Raw genomic sequence first — 25,575 nt, 5'->3', positions numbered from 1 at the left:
TCTATGTGAAAATACCCAGAGGGAATTTCCATTCTTTTTTGCCTTAAAATTCACTGATATTGCTTCTCTCTAGTTTACTTCTCTTGATCCTTGATGTTCAATTTCCTTCTCCGTGACTAGTGGTATCAAGTTATCTCTATCCCTGAGAGAAGGACAAAGGTCAACACTAAAATAGTTGAATCTGTTGAGTGAGAGAAGTCATAAAAGGTCTCAAACCAACTTTGGCAGCTGTTTTTCCAAAGCCAAAGAAGAAAGTGAGAGGAAAACTAATAACATGGAAGCTGATACAAATCTGATCCTAACATTTTATCTACCTCAGAAAGAACGATATAGTCAAGTATTGGAATATTGGGACTGTGAAATCACATTTTTAGTATAAGCTTAAAATAGAAGAGTAATGTTCTGAAGACTATAACAAAGAAAGCTTTACTGTGAGATTTCCTATTTGATTTGTGGCAATAATGTTGTTATAACAAAAAAGTTCAAATAAAAAAAAAGCCTAATAAATGACTATTGTCTTCCAAAGTGCAGTTGCAAACCACCTTTTATCTCAGTGCTATGTATTCTATGCAATGAATTAAAAAATAAAACTCCTCTAACCTTACTAATCCTCTACAAATCTCACTCCTGGTAAAACACCAGCAACAAATCACCAGTCTACCTAAAATACAAAATACAGTTTAACTCTCAAAACAAAGTTACTGAAAATGATCTTTATGGTCAAAACTTAAAGGGTAGTGATACAGCTCCTATTCCAATTTCCAGCACTAAATATTCCCTTATAAAACTTCATTGCAACACATCCCCTCTTGGGAACAGGTTTCCCATAGATAATCCAAATTAGAGACATGGATTAAAAAAAAATCAGAATCAGATTTTGATCATTATAATAGAAACTCTTTGCATAACTTGATGCAAATGGAATGATAAGAAAAGAGTTTATAAAACTCTAATAATATCCCACTTAACTAACATCATGTATCTTCTTAAAGTAAAATTTACACTTAAGGGTATATACCAGTATTTTCATTTTCAAGACTATATTTCCGTTAAAAATAGGCAAGATATGGTCCCTACAATATATCCTCTAATATATTCTTTAATACTCCCAGATGCAATGAGAATTAAAATTTTCGTTCTACTAAATATTTGTCCTTTGACAAACATCTCTGTATTTCTCGTTTTTCAGGTATATCTCCTAAAATGGCAATGTTCTTTTATTTACTTCTGGGCTAAGTATACCAGCCTTAAAATAACACAAATCATCACTCTTAGAAGACATTTTATTAGTCAAATGTGGCTGTAGGAATATGAAATAGAATACATACCTAATTGATAACAAGGTAAAGAGATGTGGCAATAAATTTGAAGGACCATTAATCTGTCACTTCATAATATTAGCATACTTAGAAGCCAAGATGTTCAATAATCAACCAAAACTAAATAGATTAGAAAATCATGTTTCTGCAACTACTTTCCTTTACTTGAAAAGAGGTAAAATCCTACAGTGAAGACAGGCTTTTCAATCCACCTATGATGACTTCTAATAGAATTATCTACCTGTTAATACCATTTCTGACTTTTTGCTTTTTTATTTACCTTAATTTTGTTTCAAATAATTTTACTGTAATATTGAGCCTAATTTTTCCTGAAAAACTCATAAGATCAATGAGACAATTAGAAAAACTATTTTCCAGAATCCATAGTCTATAGTTAAAACTTGCAGACAATAAACAACCTGGTTGTGCCGATATCTGCAAAAGTGGATGTGGGCAATGGGAAATGCCAGGCCAAGGTTCCCTGAATGGAGCCCGTCTTAGTATATGTGGAGACAGTAAAGGCTTTGGGGCAAAGAACGACCAGTTCCTTTTTTTTTCTTTTCTTTTCAAGTTCTTATTTAAATTCGAGTTGGTTAACACACAGTGCAATATTGGTTTCAGGAGTAGAATTCAGTGTATCATCATTTATATACAACACCAGTCTTCATCATAACAAGTGCCCTCCCTAATACCCATTAACCATCTAGCCCACCCCCCCAACCATCTCCCTCCATCTACCCTCAGTTTGTCCTCTTTGTTGTTATTGCTGTTGTTTATTTATTTATGTATTTATTTTGAGAGACTGAAAAAGAGAGAGAATCTTAAGCAGGCTCCACGCTCAGTGTGGATCCTTACACAGGGCTTGATCCCACAAACCCACAAACCGCAAGATCATGCCCAGAGCGGAAATCAAGAGTCAGACATTTAACTGACTGAGCCATTCAGGTACCCCAGTTTGTTCTCTATTTTTTAGAGTCTCTTATGGCTTGTTTCTCTCTCTCTCTCTTTTTCCCCCACTCCCATAGGTTCATCTGACTTGTGTTTCTTAATTTTCACATATGGTATTTGTCTTTCTCTGACTGACTTATTTCACTTAACATAATAGACTCTTGCTCTATCCACATTGTTGCAAATGGAAAAATTTCATTTTTTTTTATGGCTAGGTAATATTCCATTGTGTATATATACCATGTCAAGAATGACCAGTTCTAACTAACTTTTGGCAGGATCATCCTGCTTACTCAGTAGAGAAATAAGAGTATTGTTAGAAATCATAGTTCCTATGAATACTTGCCCTATATCACTAGATCATAACAAAATCTAAATATCTTACTTAGGTGACCACTATGAGACAACTTTTATTATCTTTTAAAATATATTAATATAAGCAAAAATAATCTATATTTGGCAGTAGAAACTTAGTCACCTGTCATTTACAATTTATAATTATCTAAAAGTTATCTTGTTAATACTGCTTTCACCAACAGTAGTGCTAATGTTTATTGGAGAGAAAAGTTAACATGTTTACATTTTGTTAATTCAACAAATATTTATTGAATACACTACTATGTGCCATGCAGAATACGAGATGTGGAAAATACAAAAGTGAGGAAAAAAACATTATCCCCCTTTTCACAAAATGTCTCATGGTAGTAGTTACAGTAAAGTCTCTTGGAGAGAAAAGAGGTTTTACTCACTTTTTGTGAGAGAGTTTCAAGTTCAAACCTTCTGGTTGGAAAACACATTGTCAGAGGCTTTTTAGGCATTTATCAATACCATATTGATATTCACACAACCATTCCTTCTTCAGCTATGTAGATGAGACAAGATCTGAGGAAGTCAGCTTGAGCCACAAAACAAAACAAAAACCTCATTATTTATCATCACATTCAGTTTTATTTCCTTCTGCAAAACTATAATTCATTATCAGCCACTTTATTTACCATAGTTCACAACAAATAACTCTTGGCTAGTTCCAAAAATCAAACTCACCAAGAAATGATAAAAAAAAATTGTCACTATTGAGAATATGCAAAAGAATTTGCTAAAACCTCTAAAGGCAATTTCTATAAAGAAGATTTTAAGACATTTTAAGTAAAGGCAGCAACATCAGAATTCTTTTCCAGTGAATACAATATTTATTTGAATGTACATTTCATGTTATATTTACTAAAAAATAAGTCTCATTAGAAACAGATTTTATGTAGTTTATTGGCCACATTTATAATGGGACATGCAGTAGGCAAGGATACTAACAAATACTGTTCATCAGTTTTCAGTATAACAATTCATTTAGCTATTAGGTGTTCCCTGAATATACACAATGGGTATACACACACACAACATTAACATATCAGTGGTTGGGGTCACCAGCAGCATCTGGAGGAATAAGAAAGTCCATCAGGTGCTAACAGTTTCAAAAATGGTTTATAGGTGGAATACCTCCCTTCCATTGCTTTGGCGGTAATTTCATATGACCAATCCAGACCTTTTTTTATATGGGCACTATCATTTTGGCATACCAACCACTATCAAATGGACTACAGTAACGACAACACAACACAGGCAACTGTACCAGACTCTAATGTATGATTAGGAACCACAGTAAGATTGAAATAAGTAAAATCCTATCCGTCTCGTATTCTATGAGTAAATCTTAGAAAGCTTCACAAATAGGTGTGGCTGATCATCCAAGTCTAAGAAGCTCCATCATCAATGGATAGAAGTATCAATTATCAATAGGGCTGCAAATCTACTGAAAGAGAAGCCTGTCTCTCATATGTCAAAATAGAGTGAATGGTCCCAAGGTTACAAGGAAATAGACTTCATGATTTAAAACGAAGTCTTTTGCAATAGTCTAGATCACAAGCAGATGGGTCATGAGAAAAGCTCTTGGGTGTCAGTACAACAAAGTGACTGGCCCTCAGGAAGTGCCCTACTAGGGCAGAGACTGGTGTCTGATAAAGGTGTAGGTAAAGAGGGGAGCCATAGATGGCACCAAGAGGAGTGCATGAGACCTTAGAGGCAACAGTGTAGCTATCTGAGAATCAAGAACTATGCTGAAAATTTTTAAATAAAAAATATTTTTAAAGTCTTCCCTATTGGGAATGCAGAGTACAGCCACTCTGGAAAACAGTATGGAGGCTCCTCAAAAGTTAAAAATAAATCTACTCTACGACCCAGCAATTGCACTACCAGGTATTTATCCAAGGGATACATGTGTGCTGTTTCAAAGGAGCACACGTACCCCAATGTTTATAGCAATGCTATCAACAATAGCCAAAGTATGGAAAGAGCCCAAATGTCCACCAACAGATGAATGAATAAAGAAGATATGGTGTGTACACACACACACACACACACACACACACACACACACACACACTGGAGTATTATTCGGCAATCAAAAAGAATGAAATATTGCCATTTGCAACTATGTGGATGGAACTAGAGGGTATTATGCTAAGCGAAATTAGTCAGAGAAAGATATCATATGACTTTGCTCATATGAGGAATTTAAGATACAAACAGATGGGAAGCAAAAATAATATAAAAGAAAGGAGGGGGACAAAACATAAGAGACTCTTAAATACAGAGAACAGAGTTACTGGAGGGGTTGTGGGTGGGGGGATGGGCTAAATGGATAAGGGGCATTAAGGAGGACACTTGTTGAGATGAGCACTGGGTATTATACATAGGGGATGAATCACTGGAATCTATTCCCGAAATCATTATTATACTATATGCTAACTAACTTGGATGTAAATTTAAAAATAAATAAATAAAATTAAATAAATAAACAAATAAATAAATAGGAAAAAACATACAACCTCAAAAAAATAAAATAAAGTCTTCCCTGTTTAAGTTTTATAAATATGTATATATATCTTACCATGTAAAAGACATATTTGTTAATGCTTCTTTGTGTCTCCCGTGTGTTGAAGGAAAAAACACAAAGGATTTCCATATAAATGGGGGCTAGAGTTTCCTAGGGAGAGAGAAGCACAGCCATAGGGGCTGAGGTTGGTCCTCAGTGCAAAAGACAAAATGACAGAAATCAAGGGAGTGGTACAATTCTGGGAAGGAGCACTGGGGTCTATTGGAATCACAACCACTGCCCCTCTGGAGATTCTGTTCCTAGATCTCCCTTACTTAAATCTCAGAGGGCTTTTTGTTCTGCTTCTATCAAGGATAACAGCTTCCCTGAAACAACTCTGTTGTGTTATTGTTGTTTTATTATCACTGTTTTCCCTTCTACAAGCGTAATACTGTGCAATACAACAATTTCTTTGCCGACTTCAGTAACTGCCTTCCTGAAGTCACTGCTGAGGCATGTGTCCCAGCTAATTTCTAGGCCCCTGTAATTTAAACCCTTCTGCTGCTGGATAATTGGACTAATGCCCAATAATCCATCCATTAAAACAAATACTGTTTATTATACTGTCCAAAGTAACAGGATTTTCTCAGACTCAAACATAATAACACAAAACAGCACAACTTCTGAAATCAACTTTAATCCAATTGTGTATTCATACTGTGTCTTATACTGGGAAGAGTTTTCAAATGACCATAAAACCAGTCTCCAGACTGAGGATTGCACACTAAAATACCTTTAGGGGCAGCAAGAAAACCTAAGTGTGTGAAGTACACACACAGAGCACTAAAGACATGTGGAAGTTGTTGCAAACTGGTAAGTACATTCAAACTTAAAAGGAATTTTTTAAATGGTTGTGCTGGCCAAGTAAAACATGTCCACAACGAAATTCTTTAAATTTGTAGTTGTATCCAGAAGCATAGCTGCATAGCATAGGTTGGTTAATACTAATCTTTAAGCGGTTGTTGGTACTAAGAAAGAGTTAAATAGCACTACCATAAATTGATACACAATTGCCCAAAGCCATACATTGCACTAGACAGCAATAATCACCGAAGGACTTTAATTTCAGGAAGTTGATTTATATTTACATTTGCCTTATCACCATCTTATCTTCTAAGACATTAGCTGTGTTCTTTTCCTTCTACTCTTCTCTCCATTTCTTTTTTAGAGCTGCAGCTTCATTATCTGATTTTTTTTTTTAAAGTCTTTGACCTTGTTTCTATGTTCTAATTCACAAGTCACTTCCTCCCAGGTACACTCCCTATTATTTTTTGAGCAAACTTAAACATTCTTCCCTAGGATTTTTATAGTTTATATGTCATTTTTACATCTTTCAGAGCGAATTGCAGATTTCTGTGACGCTTTGTGGGGTGGGACTATTTCTTTTTTTTTTTTTTAATGTTTATTTATTAATTTTGAGAGAGAGTGAGCAGGGGAGGGGCAGAAAGAGAGGGAGAGAAAATCTCAAGCAGGATCCATGCTCAGCAAGGAGCCAGATGTGGGGCTCAATTTCAGGACAGCAAGACCACAACCTGAGCCAATATCAAGAGTCAGTTGCTTTACTGACTGAGCCATCCAGCCACCCTGGCAGGGATTGTCTTATTCACGTATATGTAACTAACACTTAACACCACACTTAGCATGTAGTATATGTATAAAAAATGTGCATAAAGGAATAAATGAAGGAATAAATAGGTTTATTAGTTAATGTTACAAGAAAATTTAAGAATGCAAAACAATTAAATTCAATCCCATTCAGTCTATGGATGAGCAGAAAGTTCCAGAGCTTGTCCTAAAATTTCTTTTCACTATCTCAGTCACCTTTATTTCAAAAAGAAAAAGCAGACCATTTATTAACATTAGCTTTTTATGTTATTTTACTAGAATGTTCTTTATAAATTGGTCCAGGTTCTCTTACTTGGCAAAATGGAGCTTTCATCATACATTAAAGTTCAACCTAAGTGACATAAAGTGACATAAAACCACTGTCACTCACTCTTCTGAAATGCATTAGTGCATTAATACTTCTGGAGTCTTATCCTGAGTTATGGTTTGTGAGAAATTAGAGCAGATGAGTTCAAGATTTAATCTTCCTCTTCCCTATTGACCTGCCTCTGACCTTGTGGCTTCTGGAATCAGTGACCTAGAACCTTCTTCTGCCTTTCAATTGCATAAAATTACATATATTTTTCAATGTAAATATTTTATTAGTGTTAAAATGACTAAACCCAAAATACTGATCACTTGTGACAAAATTCAGTATAGGAAAATCAAAGATCTCTGTAAAAATGGAAGTTTCATGAAAATCTCAGTTTCAAATTTCCATTTCAAGTATATCCATTTTGTTTAATTCTTCCATTCATTTATTCATTTATCAATATATTTGTATGTTCAGTGCCTACTAAGTGCCAACTAATGAGCCAGATATAGACAAGGTAAAGCCCTCATACCCGCCATAGCCAAAGGGGTATATAAACAAGTAAGTTAATTATCACAACGTAGTACTGTGATCAGGAAAAGTACTAAGGTTGGGAAGGAGAGAGGAAGAAAATGCTTCAGGCTCAAAATGCTGAGGCATGCAGAAAAACAAGTATTAAACATAATCTCCAGGGAAAGAAAACAAAATGAGACCAGAGAGAAAAGAAAACATATTTGTAAATATTTATCTAATCACTTCTCAAATTTCATACTTTGTTATGTTTACAATACAAAACATTTAGTTTGAAACTCATTCTGAAGTCAAGTTTTAGTAATGGAGAAGTAGTTTATTTTGACTAAGCCCCTGAAAGATAATAATCATAACTCTCAACAAAATATGGGGCGCCTGGGTGACTCAGTTGGTTAAAGGTCCAACTTTGGATCAGGTCATGATCTCACAGTCCGTGGGTTTGAGCCCCACATCAGGCTCTGTGCTGACAGCTCAAAGCCTGGAGGTCTGTGTCTCCCTCTCACTATGCCTCTCCCCTGCTCACACTCTGTCTCTCTCTCTCAAAAATAAATATTCAAGGGGCGCCTGGGTGGCTCATTTGGTTAAGCGTCTGACTTCGACTCAGGTCTGATCTCACTGTTCATGAGTTCAAGCCCCACATCAGGCTCTGTGCTGATAGCTCAGAGCCTGGAGCCCACTTCAGATTCTGTGTCTCCCTCTCTCTCTCTCTGTGACCCTCTCCTGCTCACACTCTGTCTCTCTCCCTCTCTCTCTCTCAAAAGTAAAATAAACATTAAAAAAATTTTTTTTAATAAATAAATATTCAAAAACAATTTTTTTAACTCTAAACAAAATAAATTTTAAAAAATAAAATAAAATAAAACACCTATTGAAGACACCAGAGAGCAATCATAAGCAGGCAGAAACTGTAGATTTTAGACCCTTAAGAGCAATTAAACCACATTCATTGGGTGAGGTGCACATTTTCATGGCTTTTCCCCTGGGGGCACTTCCAGTCCACATTTGATGCAGGGTGGAGAAAACTCAAGCAAAAAGACAGTATAATAAGAAGTCAGTTAGTAGCATTCATGGATCCCAAAGTAGTTGGTATTTGATGGGGAATCCAAAAAAAACAAGGCAAAAGCCCCTAAAATCTACATATAAATTCTCTTAAAATTCTTGGCTAACTCTGAACCAATAATCAAGAACAATTTGAAGAGATCAGAACTGCTAGAAGTCTGAAATTGCAAAAAAATTATTCACTGCACACCTCTTGGGGAAACAAAGTTTAGAGTCCAATCTTACAAAATTAGAGGGCCTTAAGAGATATTAAGGCTTTTCAGTGTTAAAACGAACAGCTTCAAAATGGAGTCACCTACATGTTAAGCCCCACCAAGACTTAATACCTAACCTAATTGTAGTTTTAGCCCCTCCTAAGGGTAGAATTTTAAACTAATCAGTCTGGAATTTCCTGATCAACAAGTATGAGGTAATCTGCATGATAAGACTCCCCTGCTTTCCGCCCCCCCCCCCCCCCCCCAGCTTAGGGACCTTGCCCATAACAATACTTTTTTTTCTTTAGCTAATAAGTTACTAGTCCTGCCCTGTTTCTTCCTACAAAAGCCTTTGATTTTGTACAACTCCTTGGAACTCCCTTGTATTTGCCAGATAGGATGCTGCCTAATTCATGAATTCTTAAATAAAACCAATTATATCATTAAGTTTACTCGGTTGAATTTTTGTTTGTTTTTAAGACCAGAGATATGTTATAACAAACCAAGCATACCTAAGATCAAGGTGACAAACCAGCAACTGAACCACTAGACCAAACAACCAACACTCATGAGAGGAAGATAATAGCGTCTAATGTCTCTATAGTGCATTATGTAGAGTGTTATATATATATACATATATATATATATATATATATACACACACACACATATATACATGTAAAATATATATACTTTACATATATATAAATATGTATTATGTAGAGTATTGTGTATATATATACAAAATATATATTTTATATATATATAAATAAAATATATACAAAATGTATATATATATATATATATATACACAAAATATAATCAAAAATTACCATACATTTTAAAAAATGGGTAAAGGTGACCCATAATCAAGAAAAAAACCCCACATCATCAATAGAAACAGCCCCTGAGGTAGCTCATGTGTTAGAATTAGCATAGTAATACTTTAAAGAGGTTATGATAATGTTGCAGGATTTTTTTGACTTCAATACTGGGGATTCGTTGTCTCACCACTTTGAAGAATGAAGAAGTGGACACAAAATGAGCAACAGGCAAAGTTTATTAGAGTATAAGATTAAAAAGGAAGAATAGTAGGAAAGTTCTCTTTACAGAGGGGACATTCAAAAATGAATGCCTGAGGACTATTGGCAAGGGTCCTTGTTTTATAAGGTTCTGGTCAGCCCTTCCCCTCCTCTTCCCCCTTGTCCCTTCTTGGGTTCTACCCTTATTGGCTTGATAACTCTAGGTGCTGGGTTGTCCATTCTGGATTGGCTCGTTTCCATTGTATGAGGGGTGGCCTATGACCATACTTAGGTCTTTTGTCAAATTCATGAGGGAAACCTGAGGGAGCATAAGTGGGGTCTGTTACATTCTTAAGAGGAACCTTACACCTGAGGGGGTTTGCTGTGGTCAGACACTCCCAACATTGTTCCAAAATAGGTATTTTTCCCCACCCAGGGACATCAGGTCCTAATCCTTCCTTCTCTCCCTGTTTTATCCTATATTTTCCTATCATCATCATGTGTTTAAGGACTTAAAGTAAAAACTAGATCATAATAATCCCACAGAGAAATAGAAACAATGAAAAAAAAGCCAAATAAAAATTCTAGAACTGAAAATTATAATACCTGAAATAAAATTTTACTGGATGAATGTAAGAGCAGATTAAAGTACATAAATTAGTGAACTTGAGGAAATATCAATAGAAATCTCTTCTGAGGAAAAGAGAAAAAGAGAATTGGAAAAACTGAGCAAAACTTCTGTGACATTAATGACAATATCAAACAATCTAATCACAGAATCAAAGTCCCAAAAAGAGAGGACAAAGAATGAGATGGAAGACAAACAAACAAACAAAAACACTCAAAGAATAATGGCTGAAATTTCCCACTTGGGTGAAAAAAATTAACTTACAGGTACACAAGCTCAGAGAACTACTGATACATGTAACAATAAGGACAAACCTCAAAAATATTATAGTAAGTGAAAAAAAGCCAGACATAGAAAATACACATACATGACTTTATTTACATGATGTTCTAGAACAGGCAAAACTAATCTATGTTGACAAAAAGAACAATGTTTGCCTATAGGGGGTCAAGAGAATAGAAGTAAAAGTAAGGAAACTTTCCAGGGTGATGGAAATAGTCTATATCTTGATTGCAATGATGGCTCAACAGGAATGTACATTAAGCAGAACTCATTAAATTTTTCATATGCTTAAGATATATGCATTTTCACTCTATGAAAACTTAATGTCAAAAAAAAGGAGCATAAAAAAGAAACTCATTTTTATCAAATTCAGCTTTAGGCTAAAAGTGTGAGTATAGATCATTCTGAGAGTTAAAAACGAGCATCTGAGATAACAGGAGAAAAATGTTGCTTTTGCTATAAGTTATGTTGCCCTTGCTGAAAGGTTTATCCACTTTGGACCTAGTATCTTTCATTAGAATACACAACTGTTTTTATCAAACAAGTTCCTAGAATAATAAAGAATATCATTCCAAACATCTCTGAAATAACTCACAAGACTTTGAGAATTCCTTAGTAAAATGAAAAAAGCAAACTAAACTATGGAATGGCAGCTGCTGTCTAGCAGAACATGGTAGCAGCATCTCAAGTTAAAACTAAGCCACTTCCCTTTGAAAGGACTGCATTCATAATGCTTTAGAATCACTGCATCTCCCTTTCCCACTGAGCTTGCCCTGTAAGTAACCTCTGATGAATTGAGTGTCTCTTAGTAATGCTGACCAACTGGAAACTGAATAAAATGCCTGCTCAAAATAGAGAACTAAAGCCATATTCTAAAAATGACATACAGCTGGCATAGCACATGCAAAATTCTTAATAGCTACTTTTTCCAAATGGTCAAACTTGAGTCACGCTGGAGTTTCAGCAGAATGAAGCACAGTGAGGCTTAAGAAGTTCATGGTGCTTTAAGGCAATGGCTGCACTTACAGCTTCTCATCATGATCCATGGAATTCTTCATGTCTATTGCTTGTCTTTTCATTTTTCACAATCAAGAACATCCCTAATCTAAAGCTGTAGAGGAGAGCATCCATATGCTATTGAACCACCCAAGATTCAAACAGGATCCTGGCCACTTCCCCAAATTGATAAATAAAGATTGAGAGTCAGTTGAACATCCAGGGGGACCAAAGTTAGGTGTCCTAGGACCTTACCTGCTCTATCCATTTACTATAGAATTACTTTGATTTCAGTCTGAGTGGTCTATCTTGGAACCCTACATTTGCAAGAGCAAAGGCACCAAGGCATAATGAAAGAGGGGGCACATCCACGAATGTCATAGAATCTCTGCCCTACTTCCAACATCTGAAGCTGAGCCTCACTTACTGGGGTTAGATCCCTACTCTGCCTCCTGGGACCTTAGGTCAATTACATATGGAATGCAGGCAGATATGAAAGGGAAACAAACATACATAATCAGAACCCCAAACATGTCTTTTGTGGGGGTACATCTTCCCTATCCTTCTCATTTCTAAATAAAGACATGAAATGTTTATCTAAAAGGGCAAAGCAATATGAGAAATCCTTAAATTTCTGTCTATTCTCTCTTAACTTCTGTTATAGCATTTTTCATTTTATACTTTGACATATCAGTACAAATTTGTGTAAGGGAATGTCAAGTGAGGTTATCTTCTTTTGGAATTGAGGTTAATGTCCAAAGCAAATACTAACTACTTCACATTCTATATAGACCCCAGCCCTAGTAGATGGGCTACTCATATTCCTGCAGGAATTACTGAGAAGCATCTGATAACAGCCCCAACCAAAAAACAAACATTCTTAATTCCCAGCAATATAAAAGTAAGCCTGGGAAAAAATAAGTCAACAGCCTTTTAGGGCATGCAGTGCCTGTTGAGAAAGGCTACTCTTTCCTTCCTTCTCAACTGGAGAGGGAAGGGAGATGCATTCTCTTACACCAAGCTAAGAGAGCTCCAAGAGAACCCAATCAGAGCACCTGTAAAAAATGAAAACTGGCATCTCCCTCATCAAGTAGAAGCCTGCTGAACTGCAGAAGCTCCTCTCCCACCAATCACTTTGGTGTTTCATATGTAAATGTTTTTTCTTTCATGTAGCAAAATATACATAATATAGAACTTACATTCTAACCGAAGTTAGAATGTAGAAAGTACAGTTCTGGGGCATTAAGTACATTCATACTGTTCTGCAACCATCACCACCGTCCATCTCCAGTCATATTTAAATGTATTCCTCCATTTCTGGATCACTCAGGTAATATCACTCACATTGTGAGACAGATCTTGGGAGAGGGTCCTATGAGTCTAGGTACTGATGCCCTATTCAGCCGCTGTATACCACTGAAAGGAAGAAAGCGCTGCTTGCCATAAGTTCTCTCAAATTTGGCAAAGTGCTTGAACAAAAAGATGAATGCTGAATTCTGGTTCAGATTTTTCTGGAGGCAGTAGGTTTGCTGGAGTAGTCCATGTTGGGAGAGCCTGAAGGAACAGTATCATAATATGTCTCTGAGGATTCAGGGAGCAACACTTTACAAAATTGGGAGGGTATGAAAGAGGACTTTGGGAGTTTGGTAACTCCACATGAAGAAATGTAGAAATTAATGTATGGACAGAGCCATAAAGCCACTCAGGCAGGCATAAGACCAAGCAATGGTATTCCCAACCTAGAGAAAGTAATGTTGGGAGTATCAGAATAAGACACGGCTGCTCCTCTAGGGGAGTTTCTCAGAGACAGAGGGGCCATGCAAAATCTACATGGAAACCATATCAGCAAAGGTCAACAGCAAACTAAATCAGATTACCCTCTGCTTCTCCATCCCTCTTCCCTACTCCAAACTCCTACTTTCACACTAGTGCTTAGAAGAGATATAAAAATGAGATATCTCAGAGCCAGACCACACCTTTCTCCAACTGACATGAAGTGAGAGTTTGCAGCAAAGTCTGAACTGATTTTGAGGCAAAAGGATTTTAAATAGGCCAGACCAATTCTTAGGTACTGAAGGGTTGGGCTGCTCTAATAAAGATGACCAGAAAGTTGTGGAACGATAATACAACTTTAGAAGAATGATTATCCAATGGAAAAAGGTAACCTGACAGGGTGGGTTGTAAGAAAAAATCTAAGAATTCATATATATACTTCAACAAGTTTTAATTCCTCAATAAACTTGTTTCCTACACAAGAGGCAATATGCTAGGAAAGTGAAAGATAAGACTGGAAGAAGACAATAGCAACCAAGAAAGGAATGAAAATTGTGTACCAATCAAAAGCAACAATAAACCTCTAAAGAGTTTGAAGTAAGTCATAGTGTTAGAATTATAGTAATGCAAAGTATTGCAAAGGAGGGGTGAGAAAAAAAGGAAAACTAATTAGGAGGTGCTATTTTCATTGCAGTAAGAACTAAGGATCTGAATCACAGCAATGATATAGTGAATAGGAGCGGGGGGGGGGGGAATCCAAGAGGAAGTAGAAATGACAGGACTTCAGTCAAATTAGAATTAGGAATTTAGACAGAACACGTGGTCTAAGGAAATGCCTAGGTTATGGTTTAATTGAACGGAGGGATAATAGTGATTCATCTCTCTGACAAAAGAAAGACAGAACAAGGAGAAAGCTTCTTTGTGTAACCAGGTGATGACCATAAGCTCCATGAATGTAGGAATATATATATATCTTGGGAACCTAGTGGATACTATTTACTGAACAAATAAGTTTAGTTTGGGGCAAGTTTGGAAAGAGATACTCATGGAATAACCAAGAGACTATGGTTGGCAGAGTTGGATATGCTGGTCTTCGAGTTTAGGAAAGGAAGATGATATGACAAAATAGATTTAGGATCATCAGTGTATAAGTGTTTATGGATGAAAGAGCACCAAGGTCAAAAAATTGGGGAAAATCAATATTTCAAGAGGTGGGCAAAAGAAGCTACCAAGTAGAAGAGATCAGAGAAAATCCAGGAAAACCAGTAGAAAGTGGTATCACCAAATCCAAGAGAAGTCCAAGCTTTCAGGAAGGAGTGACCAGCAATGGTAAGTGCTACAGAAAGATCAAGTGAGATAAAAACTAGTAATTTTTCACTATAGAAACTAGAAAGCAATTGGTTACATTGGAAACACCTAGTGAAGGCAGTTGGGAGCAGATGCCAAACTGCCATGAGTTAAGAAGTGAATGGGAGGTAGAGAAGTGAAGGTTCTCAGTGTTGACTTTTTAAAGAAGTTTAAATTCAAAGGGAGACATGAAGACAGAATGATAGCATAGTGGTTAATGAAAATATTTGCTCAGAAGGGTAAGAAAAGGATGTGGCACAGAAGGACAAGTCAAGGGAAATGTGTTACCTGGTTTTCTGGTATTGGTAGTCACTAAGAATGTTCATAAACTGAGGGGAAGGAGCCACCAGTTGGGGAGAAATTGAAGACACTGAAGAGAAAGGATAACAAATAGAAAAAAGTAGAGAAGAGACTCAAGGTTATGAAATCAAGAACATAAGTAATGGAGTTAGTCTTCAATAAGAATAATTAAGAGTAGATAGCAGAGAAAGTCACCCTCTTGATGGGAAGGGCAACATCTATATTTCAGTCAGGTAAAGAGTAAATGAGATCTTCTACTTTTGGCCTAGGCTGGTAGGTGCTCTGAAAAATCCTCCATAAAGAGTAACTAAACCTTGGAAAGGACACACTGTTTTGAGATATCACTGGGAAGTGTATCAAATGACATCATTTTACAAAAACAAAAACCTGTACTATAGTCCAGAGGAAGTCCAGAAGAGGAAGTAGAAGAGTCTGAGTCACAGCCCATGCAGCAAGGTTGCCTGAAGTTGATGTTTCTTTCACCACTGCTATTGAAAAATAAGTCTTGTGTCAGGGGAAGAATGGTAAATTGTAAGATTCACATACTGAGCAGACCCTCAAAAGAAAATGAAATAGTTCCAGGTCAGTGGCATCTCCTGAGTTTCCAGCATGAATAATGAGTAATTTCTCTCTAAAGCATTGCATATACAGTCACCAACTGAAATCCACAGGACCACATATTTTTAGACTGAAATAAATACAAAAGTTCTAAACAAAGTTTAGCAAACTAAATCCATAAGTGCTTATAAAAGATAATATACAACTAAATAGAAGACCAATAAGGAAGTAGAAGACTTGAATAACACTATAAACCAATAAAATCTAACAGACACCTATATAATACCACCTAGCAACAGCAAAATAGACATTCTTCTCAAGTACACATAAAACATTCTCCAACGTTTTGGATCATATGTTAGGCCATAAAACAAGTCTCAATAGATGTATGGGGATTAAAATCATACAGGTATATTCTCTGACCACAGTCAATAAAATTAGGAATCAGTAAGAAAAGGACATTTGAAAAATTCACATTATGTGGAAATTAAACACACTTCTTTAAGAAGATAAACTAAAGAAGAAATTAGGAAACAAATTAGAAAATACTTTGATACAGATAAAAAAAATGAAAATATAACATCCTAAAACATACAGGATGGAGCTGAAGCAGTGTTGGAAGAATTTTGTAGTGGTAAAGTCCTATATTAAATAGTAAGAAAGATCTCAGAAAATAACCTAAACTTCCACCACACAAAACTAGAAAAAGAAGAACAAATTAAATCCAAAGCAAGGAGAAAGGAGAAGATAATAATGATTATAGCAGAAATAAACAAAATAGAAAATGGGATATAATACAGAAAATTAATAAAACCAAAAGTTGGTTATTTGAAAAGATAAAGAAAATTGACAAATATGTAGCTAGAATGACCAAGAAAAAGAAACAAAGATTCAAATTACTAAAATCAAGAATGAAAAAGGAGTCATTTACTACTGATTTTACAGAAATAAAAAAATGTACTATTAATAGTTTTACACCAACAAATTTGATAACTGAGAAGAAATGGACAAATTCATAGAAATAGACAAGTTACCAAAACAGAAGATACAGAAAGTCTGAATATGCCTAAAAAAAGTAAAGGGATTGAATTAATAAACAAAAACTTCCCACAAATAAAAGTAAAGGATGAGATGATTTTGCTGGTGAATTCTATCAAACGTTTAAAGAAGAATAATATCAATCTTTCTTAAATTCTTTCAAAAGAGTAGAAGATAAAGGAACACTTCTCCATTCATTCAGTGAAGCTAGTGTTCTGATACCAAAATCAGAAAAAAAAAAAAAATCAAAAGAAAATTAAATCACTACAGACCAAAATCCCCTATAAATATAGATGCTATATTTATATCCCTCTATAAATATAGATGCTAATCTCCTCAACAAAGTACATTTTAAAAACATTGAGGGGCACCTGGGTGGCTCAGTCGGTTAAGCCTCTTGATTTTGGCTTAGGTCATGATCTCGGGGTCATGAGATCAAACTCCACATCAGACTCCACATGGAACCTGCTTGGGATTCTCTCTCTTTCTCGTGCTGTATCTCTATCTCTCTCTCTCTCAAAATAAATAAGTAAACTTTAAAAACATGGAGCTACATATGAGAAGTTTATATACTATATCCAAATGCGATTTATCTCAGAAAAGTTATCATATTAAGCCACACTAATAGAATAAAGAACAAAAATTACATGATGATCTCAATAGATGTAGAAGCATTTGACAAAATACAACACTCCTGAATGATAAAAATGTTCAACAAACTAGGAATAAAAGGAAACCACCTTAACCTAATATAAAGTATCTACGAAAATCAAGCTAACATCATACTTAAAGGTGAAAAACTAAAAATTTCCACCCAAGTTCAGGAACAAGGATATCCCCTCACACACTTCTTATAACATTGGAGTAGAGGGCAGTTAGGCAAAAAAGTGAAATAAAAGACATCCAGATTGGAAAAGTAGAAATAAAATTATCTTTATTTGTGAATAATATGATCTTTTATGTAGAAAATCCTAGGAAATCCATTCGAAAATTGAATTTTTAGATTTTTTTCCAAAATGGGAAAAATATTAATAAAAGACTTTAGTAAGGTTTCAAAATACAAAATCAATATTGAAAAATCAACTATGGGGGTGCCTGGGTGGCTCAGTTGGTTGAACATTGGACTCCTGATTTCAGCTCATGTCATGATCCCATGGTTATGGGATCCAGCCCCGTGCTGGGCTATGCACTGAGCATGGAGCCTGCTTAATATTCAGTCTGTCTGTCTGTCTGTCTCTCTGTCTCTAAAACTTTTTTTTCTTTTTTTCTTAAAGTTTATTAATTTATTTTGAGAGAGCACAAGTAGGGGAGGGGAAAAGAGAGAAGCCAAGAGAGAGAATCCCAAGCAGGCTGGGCACTGACAGTGCAGAGCTTGATGTGAGCTTTAATTCACCAACTGTGAGATCATGAGCCAAAGTCAAACACTTAACCGACTGAGCCACCCAGGTCCCCTGAAAATAAAAAAAAAAAAAAAAAATTTAAATCAACTATATAAGAAAATAATTTAATTTATAACAGCACTGCAAATAATAAATTACTCATGAATAAATTTTTTAAAGTGCACTACCTATACTAAGAACACTACACAATATTGTTGAAAGAAAAAAAAAGATCTAAATAAAGGAAAGACACCCATGTTTGTGGACAGAAAGACAATATTGTTAAAATGGCAATGATCCCCAAATTGGCCTACAAATTCAAAACAATTTCTGTAAGAATCCCAGCTGCTTCTTTGTAGAAATTAATAAACTGACACTAAAATTCATATGGAAACTCAAAGGACCCAGAATAGCCAAAAACAATCTTGAAAAAGAATAAAATAGGAAGACTTACCTTCCTGACTTCAGATCTTACTACTGAAGAACAGTAATCTGTTGTGTGGTACTGAAAAAAAGGATGAACATGTAGGTCAGTGGAATAGACCTGGGTGTCTAGAAATAAATCCACATATCTATGACCAGTTGATTTTTGACAAGGGTGCCAAGACCACTAAATGAGGAACGATTAGTCTTCTGAACAAATGGGGCTAGAACAACTGGAAATCTATGTGCAAAATAATGAAATTGGACCCCTAACTCACACCATATACAAAAAGCAACTCAAAATAGATAAAATAGTAACTCAAAATAAGAGTGAAACCTATAGAACACTTTCAAATATATGTAAATGTAAATCTTCCTGATTTTAGATTTGGCAGTGAATTCTTAGATATGACAGCAAAATCACAAGAAACAAAAGGAAAAGATAAACTGGACTTTATCAAAACTAAAGACTTTTGTGCTTCAAAGAAAGTAAAAGGACAACCTGTAGAATGAGAGAAACTATTTGCAAATCACATATCTGATAATAGTTCAGTATCCAAAATACATCAAGAACAATTATAACACAAAAAAACCCAAATACACTAATTTGAAAAATGGGCAAAGGATCTATTATACATTTTGAATAAATAAGATAAAAAAAGATATACAAGTGACCAAAAAACAAACAAACAAACAAACAAAAAACCATGAAAAGCCGCTCAATATTATTAGGCATCAAAGAAACACAAATCAAAACCACAATGAGGTACCACCTCATACCTAGTAGGTTGCCTAAATTAAAAAAGACAGCAACAAGGGGGCGCCTGGGTGGCTCAGTTAGTTGAGCATCCGACTTGGGCTCAGGTCATGATCTCACAGTTCCTGAGCTCACGCCCCACCTGGCTCTGTGCTGACAGCTCAGAGCCTGGAGCCTGCTTTGCATTCTATGTCTCCCTCTCTCTCTGCTTCTCCCCTGCTCACATTCTGTCTTTCAAAAATAAATAAAGATTTTAAAAAGTTAAAGAAAAAAGATAATAACAAGTGTTGGTGGGGTACTTGGGTGGCTCAGTCACTTAAGCATCCAACATCAGCTTAGGTCACGATCTTGCAGTTAGTGAACTCAAGCCCTGCGTGGGGCTCTGTCCTGACAGCTCAGAGCCTGGAGCCTGCTTCAAATTCTGTCTCCCTCTCTCTGACCCTCCCCTGCTCATACTCTGTATGTTTTTCTCTCTCAAAAATAAATAAACATTAAAAAAATTATTTAAGGGGTGCCTGGGTGGCTTGGTTGGTTAAGCGTCCGACTTCGGCTCAGGTCATGATCTCACAGTCCGTGAGTTCCAGCCCCGTGTCGGGCTCTGTGCTGACAGCTCAGAGCCTGGAGCTTGTGTCAGATTCTGTGTCTCCCTCTCTCTCTGCCCCTCCCCTGTTCATCTCTGTCTCTCTCTGTCTCAAAAATAAACGTTAACAAAATTTTTTTTTAATTATTTTAAAAAGTGTTGGTAATAACATGGAGAAATAAAAACTTCATACATTGTCAGTGAGAACAGAAAATGATACAACTACTTTGGAAAATGGTTTAGCAGTTCCTCAAATGATTAAGATAGAGTTACCATATGACCTAGCAATTCCACTCTAGGTATATACCCAAGAGAACCAAAAACATCAGTACATACAAGAACCTGTATAAAATGTTCAGAGCTGCATTCTTCATAATAGCAAACAGTGAGGAAACAAGCCAAATGTTCATCAACTGATGAGTGAACAAATAAAATCTATACAATGGAATATTATGCACTCATGAAAAGTGAGGTACTGATTCATGCTACAGCATGGATGAACCTTGAAATATTAGGCTGAATGAAAGAAGCCAGACACAAAAAGCTACATATCCTATCATTCCATTCATATGAAATATCCAATGCATGCAAATCCATACAGTCAGAAAATAGATCAGTGGTTGCCAAGGGTTGGAGTGGAGAGGGACTAGGGTGTGACTTTTTTTTTTTTATGAGTAAGGGAACAGCATTTTTTTTAAGTTTATTTTGAGAGAGACAGAGACAGTGAGAGTGGGGGAGGGGCAGAGAGAGAAGGAGAGAGAGAGTCCCAAGTAGGCTCTCCTCTAACAGTGCAGAGCCCAATGCGGGGCTTGAAACCATGAAACAGGGAGATCGTGAGCAGAAACCAAGAGTTGGACGCTTAACTGACTGAGTCACTCAGGTGCTAGCTGAGGTGTGACTTCTAATGAATATGAAGTTTCCTTTGGGGATGATGGAAATGCTCGAGATTTAGATAGTGGTAATGGTTGCACAACATTGTGAATATACTAATTCACACTAATTTTTAAGGGCAAATTTTATGGTATGCAAAATTCATCTTAACTTTTTTTTCATGATCTTAGTAATGTTATTAAGATATAACTCACATACAAAACAATTCACCCACTTAAAGTGTAATTCAATGGTTGTTAGGTCCTTTAGCATATGCACAAAGCTGTTCAACCATCACCACTAATTCCAGGACACTTTCATCACCCCTAAAATAAACCCTGTGCTCGTTAGCAGTCACTTCCATTCTTCCCACTGTACTACTCAGCCCCTGGCAATGACTAATCTGCTTTCTGTCTCTATGGATTTACCTGTTATGGACATTTCATATAAATAGAATTACACAATATGTAGCCTTCTGTGTCTGGCTTCTTTCACTGAGCATAATGTTTTCTAGGTTCTTCCACCTTGTGGCAGGTATCGGTACCTTATTCCTTTTTATGGTTAAATAATATTCCATTGTATGGATATATCACATTTTGCTTACCCAGTTATCAGTTGGTGGACATTTGTGTCGTTTTCACTTTAAGGCTATTATATGTATTAATATTAATTAGCGGGGTGCCCGGGTGGCTCAGTTAACCGAGCATTCCACTTCAGTTCAGGTCATGATCTCACAGTTCATGGGTTCAAGCCCCATATCCAGCTCTGTGCTGACAGCTCAGAGCCTGGATCCTGCTTCAGATTCTGTGTCTCCCTCTCTCTCTGCCACTCCCCCACTCACACTCTGTCTCTCTCTATCTCTCAAAAATGAATAAACGTTAAAAAAATTTTTAAAAATAGTAATTAGTGCACAAATTTTTGTATGGAAGTGTGTTTTCAATTCTCTTGGATATATATTTAGCTATGGAAATTCTGGGTCCTATGGTGACTCTATGTTTAACTTTTTTTTAATTGTCACGTTAGCTAACATGCAGAGTAGTCTTGGCTTCAGGGGTGGATTCCCATGATTCATCACTTACATAAACACCCACTGCTCATCTCAACAAGTGCCCTCCTCAATGCCCATCACCCATTTTCCCCATCTCCCAAGCTCCCCACCCCCATCAACCCTCAGTTTGTTCTCTATATTTAAGAGTCTCTTATGGTTTGCCTCCCTCTCTCTTTTTATCTTAGTTTTCCTTCCCTTCCCCTATGGTCATCTGTTAAGTTTCTCAAACTCCACATATGAGTGAAATCATTTGATATCTGTCCGTCTCTGACTGACACATTTCACTTAGCATAATACACTCCAGTTCCATCCACATTGTTGTTGCAAATGGCAAGATTTCATTCTTTTTCATCACCACGTAGTATTCCAGTGTGTGTGTGTGTGTGTGTGTGTGTGTGTGTGTGTGTGTGGTATACCACATCTTCTTTATCTATTTATCAGTTGATATATATTTGGGCTCTTTCCATAAGTGGGCTATTGTTGATAGTGCTGTTATAAACATTGGGGTGCTTGTGCCCCTATGAATCAGGACTACTGTAAACTTTGGATAAATTCCTAGTAGTGCTATTGCTGGGTCATAGGTTAATTCTGTTAAGTATTTGAAGAACCTCCACACTGTTTTCCAGAGTGGATGCACCAGTTTGCATTCCCACCAACAGTGCAAGAGAGTTCACCTTTCTCCACATCCTTGCCAACAGTGTTGTTTCCCGAGTTGTTAATTTTAGGCACTCTGACTGGTGTGAGGTGATATCTCATTGTGGTTTTGATTTGTATTTCCCTGATGATGAGTAATGTTGAGCATCTTTTCGTGTGTCTATTTGCCATCTGGATGTCTTCTTTGCAAAAATGTCTGTTCATGTCTTCTGCCCATTTCTTCACTAGATTATTTTTTTTCAGGTGTTGAGTTTGGTAAGTTCTTTATAGATTCTTGATACTAGCCCTTTATCCAATATGTCATTTGCAAATATCTTCTCCCATTCCATTGGTTGCCTTTTCATTTTGTTGATTGTTTCCTTTGCTGTGCAGAAGCTTTTTATCTTGATGAGGTCCCAATAGTTCATTTTTGCTTTTATTTTCCTTGCCTTCAGAGACATGTCAATTAAGAAGTTGCTGTAGCAGAGTTCAAAGAGGTTGTTGCCTGTTTTCTCCTCTAGGATTTTGATGGTTTCCTGTCACACATTCATCCATTTTGAGATTATTTTTGTGTATGGTGTAAGAAAGTGGTCTAGTTTCATTGTTCCACATGTCAATGTCCAGTTATCCCAGCATTGCTTGCTAAAGAGACTGTCTTTTTTCCATTGGATATTCTTTCCTGCTTTGTTGAATATTAATTGGCCATATATTTGTGGGTCCATTTCTGGTGTCTCTACTCTATTCCAGTGGTCAAATGCCCATTTTTGTGCCAATACCATGCAGTCTTAATTACAGCTCTGTAATACAGGCTAAAGATTGGGATTGTGATACCTCCAGTTTTGGTTTTCTTTTTCAATGTTACTTTGGCTAGTTGGGGTCTTTTTGGTTCCATACAAATTTTAGAATTGTTTGTTCTGTGAAGAAAGCTGGTGTTATTTTAATAGGGATCACATTGAATATATAGATTGCTTTGGGTAGTATCAACATTTTAACAATATTTGTTCTTCCTATCCATGAGCATGGAATGTTTTTCCATTTCTTTGTGTCTTCTTCAATTTCTTTCATAAGCTTCGTATAGTTTTCAGCATACAGATCTTTTACCTCTTTCATTAGGTTTATTCCTAGGTATCTTATGGTTGTTGGTGCAATTGTAAATGGGATCGATCTCTTAATATCTCTTTCTATTGCTTCATTATTGGTGTATAGAAATGCAACTGATTTCTGTACATTGATTCTATATCCTGCGACTTGGCTGAATTCATGTATCAGTTCTAGCAGTTTTTTGGTGGCATCTTTCAGGTTTTCCACGTAGAGTATCATGTCATCTGTGAAAAGTGAAAGTTTGACTTCTTCCTTGCCAATTTGGATGCCTTTTGTTTCAATTTGTTGTCTGATTCCTGAGGCTAGCACTTCAAACCCTATGTTAAACAACAGTGATGAAAGTGGACATCCCTGTCGTGTTCCTGATCTCAGGGGGAAAGCTCTCATATTTTCCCCATTGAGGCTGATATTAGCTGTGGGCCTTTCATATATGGCTTTTATGATGTTAGGTATGTTCGTTCTATACTGACTTTCCTGAGGGTTTTTATTAAGAAAGGAAGTTGCATTTTGTCAAATGCTTTTTCTGCTTCTATTGACAGGATCATATGTTTCTTATCCTTTCTTCTATTAATGTGATGTATCACGCTGATTGATTTGCAAATATTGAACCAGGCCTGCAGCCCAGGAATGAATCCCACTTGATCATGGTGAATAATTCTTTTAATATACTGCTGAATTCGATTTGCTAGGATCTTGTTGAGAATTTTTGCATCCATGTTCATCAGGGATATTGGCCTATAATTCTCGTTTTTAGTGGGGTCTTTGTCTGGTTTGGGAATCAATGTAATGCTGGCTCCAGAGAATGAGTCTGGAAGCTTTCCTTTCATTTCTAATGTTGTATTTCTTTGTATTTTGCCAGTTTCACTACAGTATGTCATGGTGTTGGCCTGTTTTTGTGGGTTTTGAAGAGAGTTCTCTGTGCCTCGTGGACTTGGATGGCTGTTTCCTTCTCAGATTGGGGAAGTTCTCAGCTATAATCTGTTCAAATAAACCTTCTTCCCCTTTCTCTCTTCTTCTTCTGGAACTCCTATGATATGGATATTACTTCATTTCATTGAATCACTTAGGTGTCCTAATTCTCCATTCATGGTCTAGTAATTGTGTTTCCCTCTTTTTCTCAGCTTCACCATTTTCCATAATTTTATCTTCTGTTTCACCTATTCTCTCCTCTGCTTCTCCAATCCTTGCTCTCACTGAATCTAGTTATTTTGTGTCTCATTTACAACATTTCTTCATTCATTATGACTATTTCTTAGGTCTTTGATCTGGGCAGCAATAGATTCTCTGCTGTCTTCTATGCTTTTTTCAGGCCCAGTTATTAGATATGGGTGTTATTCTAAAATCTTGTGCAGGGGCGCCTCGCTGGCTCAGTTGGTTAAGTACCTGACTTTGGCTCAGGTCATGATCTCACAGTTCATGAGCTTGAGTTCCACATTGGGCCTTGTGCTGACAGCTTAGAGCCTGGAGCCTGTTTCAGATTCTGTGTCTCCCTCTGTCTCTCTCTCTGCTCTCTCTCTCTCAAAAGTAAATAAACATTAAAAAAAACTAAATTCTTGTTCAGATATATTGTTTATATCTGTTTTGAGCAATTCTCTGGCTGTCATTTCTTCCTGGAATTTCTTTTGAGGAGAATTCTTCCATTTCATCATTTTGACTAGGTTTCTGCCTTTTACATGTTGTTGTTGATGTTTCTTTCATTGTTTATTTATTTTTTGAGAAAGAGAGATCAGAGTGTGAGCAGAGGGGGGGAGGGGCAGAGAGAAGGAGAGACACAGAATCCGAAGCAGGCTCCAGCCTCCTCACTGTCATCACAGAGCCCGATGCGGGGATGGAACTCATGATCCATGAGATCATGACCTGAGCTGAAGTCAGATGCTTAACTGACTGAGCCACCCAGGCGCCCCTTTTACGTGCTTTAATAGCTTGTTATGTGTCCTGCACC

General features: G+C 36.4%; 1 long non-coding RNA gene across 1 annotated transcript in view; it reads right to left on the bottom strand.

Annotated features, from left to right (window-relative positions):
* Positions 1-2,657: 2,657 nt before the first annotated feature.
* The window catches only part of LOC109276546 (uncharacterized), a 63,391-nt gene continuing 40,473 nt past the window's right edge, over positions 2,658-25,575 (bottom strand). The window contains exons 4-5 of the long non-coding RNA XR_002084721.2: positions 18,676-18,726; positions 2,658-3,162 (exon numbers count right to left, since the gene is read on the bottom strand). This is a non-coding gene — a long non-coding RNA (uncharacterized LOC109276546). The remainder of the gene's footprint in view (positions 3,163-18,675; positions 18,727-25,575) is intronic.

Source organism: Panthera pardus, unplaced genomic scaffold (assembly GCF_024362965.1).
Source record: "Panthera pardus isolate Hobbes unplaced genomic scaffold, ASM2436296v1 HiC_scaffold_21, whole genome shotgun sequence".
Taxonomy (NCBI): Eukaryota; Metazoa; Chordata; class Mammalia; order Carnivora; family Felidae; genus Panthera; species Panthera pardus.
This window is presented reverse-complemented; position numbering and strand designations above follow the sequence as displayed.